We start from the raw sequence: 5,969 nt of genomic DNA, 5'->3' as shown, positions 1-5,969 counted from the left end.
ATAGTAGTCTGATTAGATCATTCATTTTTCTTGGTATATATGTACACTAATACAGAGCATATAGTAGACTGAGGATATTTCTTGAAATTGATAAGACAGAGCTAGTAGTATTGAAGAAGGCTAAGATGTTGGTTCTAAACATATAATTACATTACAGTAAGGTTTTGTGCCATTTACATATTGAAACATTTCTCAAATACTTCGATAACTATCTTCAAGTCAAGCTAGCCCAATTCCCTTTTGCATTCACTTTCACAATTCTTTTTTTCATCCTGGATCTCACGTTCATTGAAATCTGGAGCTCTTCTTCATCACTTAATCGAATTCAAGATTTGAACATGCGAAACATTTCTTCATCGGTGTCATTCATCACAAGGTTAAGGAGCGTGGCGCAATCAAGACTAAATTGACCACTTGATTCTTCTTTTACAACCGACTCCTAAAATCTACAATTCCGACTGTATCAAAGGAATGATATGTCATTTCCTTCTTCACCATAAAATACTTCTCAAATCCGAGTTTACATCGTGGGTAAGGGCATTTCTTTTTGCATTTGGATAACAAATGGTTTTAGCTCTACAACTATTATAGGTTTGGAAATTCTTTTTGGGCATTCTACGATGGGAATAAAAAGATAGACAACATATGTGAAATCAGTCATTTTACCAATTCAAGACAATACACAAATGAGAATTAATGCGAATACCCAATTGGATAAGCCAATCAGGAGTAACTTTCGAAAAATGAATTATACAAAATCACAACTAAAATGTAGTCACACGAATCTATCAAAGGTACCATATGAAAGAACAAAGCCTCAGGGGAAGGAGAAATATATGGAAATAGCCTTTAGAAAAGGGCTACTTTTCTAAAATGACATTTGGTCAATTTACATACCAAAATGCCCTCCATTTGGATATTACATAATAAGACACTATAATATAGAAATCCTCTATTTTAGTCCTTAAAATTAAATATTGGTTGAAATCTGATAGTTTTTATTTGATTTATTTGATTAATATTTTGAATTTGATTTATTTGATTTTTATTTGCTCTAAGTAGCCCCCTTATTGGTATCAGAGTCATAGAGATCATGAGAAACCCTATAAAAATTAGATTATTTGAAGAAGTAAAAATCTTTAGATTTAGATTAACACTTAGATTTTATATAAGTTTAATAAATAATAGATTAACTATTAGAAAATTAAAGGAATATTTAGATTATACATCTTTAAAACAATAATTGATTATAATACACAATATTTACATCTTGATAAAAGCATAGAGATCATGGAAATTAAAATAAGAAAAATAAATAATTATTGGCGTTTAGAAGAAGAGAGAGGTAGTTATATATTTTTAAAACCTATTCATAATAGATTAAAATGATGACACTAACAATAATTAAAGAGTTGCCTAGAGAAATAAAGGAACAAATATTAGAAAAATTAATAAGAGAAAAAAATAAAGGATATATATACATATGAAAAAATTATTAATATATATGAAGAAAATAATTTAGATTACAAAGAAAAGTATGATTACAAGTGATAATACACATTTTAAATTGAATAAATTACTTATAAAAATGGAAAAAAATACAAGAGAAAATACGAAAAATAATGTTAATACCAGAAGGAATGAAAATATCAAATAATAAACAATTAATAAAATTAAAATGTGAAAGATTAAGACTTGAGAGTAGATATTTTACTATAATAAAAGAAGAATTAGTAGATCCAGGTACAGTTGAGACAAGATTTGTAAAAATAATAGATAAAAAGGAAGATAAAAGATGCAAATTAACCTATGAGTTAGAAATAAAAAAATATTAAGATGTCAATAAGTGAATATATGGAAGAATTAAAAATTATTAATAAAAATGTTAATAAATGATTTAAGAAATGAAGTAAAAAAAATAAGAGACAATATAAATATATTAAAATTTGAAATTGGAGAATTAAAAGAAAATAATAAAAATGAAGATAAAAAACTTATAGAAAAAGAAATAAAAATAGATAAAAAACTTATAGAAAAAGAAATGACTCGAATAAGAAAGAAACATATAGAAAAAGAGAATATAGTAATAGAAACAGGAAGTATAGATAATGAATTTAGAAATAATATATTACCAAAAATATTAGAAGAAGAAGAAGAATCTAGAGAAAAATCATTAGGAAAATTAAAAGTAGAAGAAAAAGAAGATAAAAATGAATGAAGAACTAGATTTACTAATAGAAAATTTTAATCAATTAAGCTTAACTGATATAAGTGAATACCAAGTTTTAATGAATACTGGAGGAGGACATGCTGAAGGAGAATCAATAAGAAAAAAAGATAATACTAGAATAAAATTAATAAATTTAACAATATGTAATATGTGTAAAATTAAAGAATATACTTGTGAATTTTAAAAATTACTATTATGTTCAATTTTATAGTAATGAAAATCAAGAAGTATACCAAGACATGTACTATAATATGTTACCAGGTTCATGGGGAATATATTTTAAAATAGAATTTGAAAAATATGTTAGAAATAATATTGGAATATCTAGAACTTTAAGTTTAAGAATAAAATTTTTATTTAAAAGACTTGCATATATATCTCAGCAAAGACAATTTAATGAAAAATCAGGAAAATTAACTAAAATATGTTGTGAAGATATGGAAACCCTTGTACAATAGGGATATAATCCTGAAAGAAGAATTAATAAAAATTTAAAAATTTAAAATTTAAAAAAATTAGGAATTTTAATAAAAAAAATATATAAAATCTAGAAGAAGATATTACAAAAGAAAAAATAACCCATATAATCAATAGAAGAATAAAAAGAAAAAGAAAAGTCAATGTAAATGTTGGAATTGTGAAGAAATGGGTCATATAAACTCTGATTGTGATAAAAAGAAAGTTAGAATATTTCAAAAAGAATATTTAAAAATAAAATATGAATTAAGTGAAATATCAGATATTGAAGAATACTATAATTAAGAATTATATATAAGTGAAACGAAAGATGAATCAGGATCTGAATAGAGAAATTAAAGAAATAGAAAGTAATAATATAAATATACAAGAATATGAAAGAATAAAATGATATGAATTAAAGTCACTTTTGATAACAACAAATTTAGAAAATTGCAAAAATTATCTTTAGACTTAAAAATATGAAAATTGGAAGTTTTTGATAGAATTTGGAAAAGAGAAAGAATAGCAATAAACGAATATCACAAAATAGAAAAAATCATAGATGTTTGAACAATTTATGAGGAACATAAATTAAATCTTTTAACAAAAAATACAGTTGAAAAACTATTAACAAAGATTAGTAAAAAACAAAGTGAAAAAATTCAATATGTTTATTTAGTAGGAATACAAATAATATTTAAATCACTATTCAGAGAAGGGATAGACTCACCCTTGACTATAACTTTACATGATGGAAGAATAATAAATTTAAAAGACAGTCATTTAAGAACAATAGAAGGAAATTTAGCATATCCAAAATTTATGTTTACGTGTTATCCAAAATATTGTGTATCATTAAAAGATAGAAACTTTAATGAAATTTTAGGATTACATTTTAAGTTTCATAGAGATGATATCATGCAACCAGGTGATCAAATTATGACTATAGAATATAGAGCTTTATATATATTTACTAATTCTAATTATGGGAATATTTATTCCAATAAACCATCTATTGAATTTCATAAAAAATGTAAAGATATTAGTAAAATAATATAACCAAATAAACAAATAAGCTTAATTCGAGAAGAATATGAATTTAGCATAACAAAAAATAAACCTAAAATAACAGAATTAAATGAAGGAGAATGATCTAATAATATTATATTTAAGGATGGAAAAATAATTAAAAGATCAAAAAGTTTTAAAATACCTAATAAAAATCAGTTAGAAGAAATCAACAAAATAAAAGAAGAAAACTATATAGGAATACTGGAAATATGAAAATAGAATGAGAATATTATAATGGAAGAATATATATAAATGAACCAAATATATTAATAGATACAGGAGTTAGTGAATGTCATATAACTTCGATTAGAAATAAAGGTTTAATTACTCATAAAATTGAGCCATATAAGTATGTAAATTTTAATGGACAGGTACATATTACAGATTTAAAAGTTAAGGTACCAATAAAAATAGGAGAAATAGATCTTTTAGTACCATGTTACATAGATAAGAGTATGGATATAAACCCCCATATACTTTTAGGAATGAGTTTTCTAAATGGATTAGAAGATTATAGTATAAAAAGAGAAAGATTATATATTGTTCATAATGGACAAACTACATTATGTAAAAAGAATTAGATCAATAATCATATAAGTTTTCCATTAGCTGTGTATATACAAATTACTATTGAATAAACAAATATAACAACTTGTACTTTAATAAATGCAGGAAGTGATATAACAATATTTAAAAGTTTTTTAATAAAATCATGAAATAATAATAGTAACATAAAAATAACTGGAGATACAGGAAAGAGCACTCAAATAATTAATAGTGCTAATAAAGTTAATATAATTCTTGGAAGTAAACAAGTTACAATAATTAAAGTATATAAATATGATAAATTAGAATGTGATATATTATTAGGAAATGATTTTATACAACAATTTCAATATTATAAACAAAATAATTATATGATAATACTACAAACAACTTGTGGACACTTATTAAAAATTTCTAGAGAATTTAAACCTTAGAAAGTTCACTCAGTACAGCGTGATGATAAATGAGAAAAAAAACAAATCATATATAATGAAATAAAAAATAAAAGAATAATGTATAAAAAAGTTCTAAAAACATGAATAAAAATGAATATAGAAAAAATAATTGAACAACTAGAAAAAGTTTATGGAGACAATTCATTATTATTTTGGAAACTACATCACCCAAAAGTTAAAATAGAATTAACAAAAAATATTATAATAAGAGTCAAACCAATGATGTATACTATAGAAGATACACAAGAATTTAAAAATCAGATAAAAGAATTGTTAGAACAAAAACTTATTAGACCTAGTAACATATTTCATAGTAGTCCAGCCTTTATGGTTATGAAACATTCTGAACAAGTTAGAGGAAAAGTTAGAATGTTCATAAATTATAAAGAATTAAACAAATATACTAAATTTGATGGTTATTTTCTACCAAATAAAGAAGTGTTAATAAATCTTGCAAGAGGAAAAAAATATCATTCTAAATTTGATTGTAAATTAGGATTTTCGCAAATAAAAATGGAAGAAGATAGTATACAATAAACTGCATTTAGCACACCTAAATTAAAATATGAATGGTTAGTTATGTCATTTGATTTAAAAAATGTACCACAAATATATCAAAGAAAGATGGATAATATATTTAAAAAGTTTAATGAATTTCTTATTGTTTATATAAATGATATATTAATATGTTCTAATAGTAAAGAAGAACATAGAAATCATTTAATCCAATTTATTAACGAATGTAAAAAAAAAATGAATTGTACTATTTAAAAAGAAATCTATAATAAAAAAATAAGAGATAGACTTTTTTGGATTATCAATAGATAAACGAGGGATAAAATTACAGACTCATATATTCAAAAAGATTGAAAGTTTTTCAAATAAATTAGAATCCAAAGAACAAATACAAAAATTTTTGGGATGTTTAAATTATGCAGAAGGATTTATTGAAAACCTTTTTAAGAAATGGCATAAAATTCAAGTATTACTTAGAAAAATAAATACTAAAAGATGGAATGAAAAACATACAAAAATAGTTAAATCATTAAAAGAAGAATGCAAAAATTTATCAAAATTAAGATTATCAGATGAAAAATATAATTTGATTATTTATATAGATGCCTCAAATAAATATTGGGCAGCAATATTAAAAGCAAATCTAAATGAAATTTGTAGATATTCAAGTGGAACATTTAACCAAGTAGAAT

The sequence above is a fragment of the Olea europaea genome, chromosome 16 (genome assembly GCF_002742605.1).
Source record: "Olea europaea var. sylvestris chromosome 16, O_europaea_v1, whole genome shotgun sequence".
Lineage (NCBI taxonomy): Eukaryota > Viridiplantae > Streptophyta > Magnoliopsida > Lamiales > Oleaceae > Olea > Olea europaea.
Note: the sequence above shows the minus strand (reverse complement) of the source record.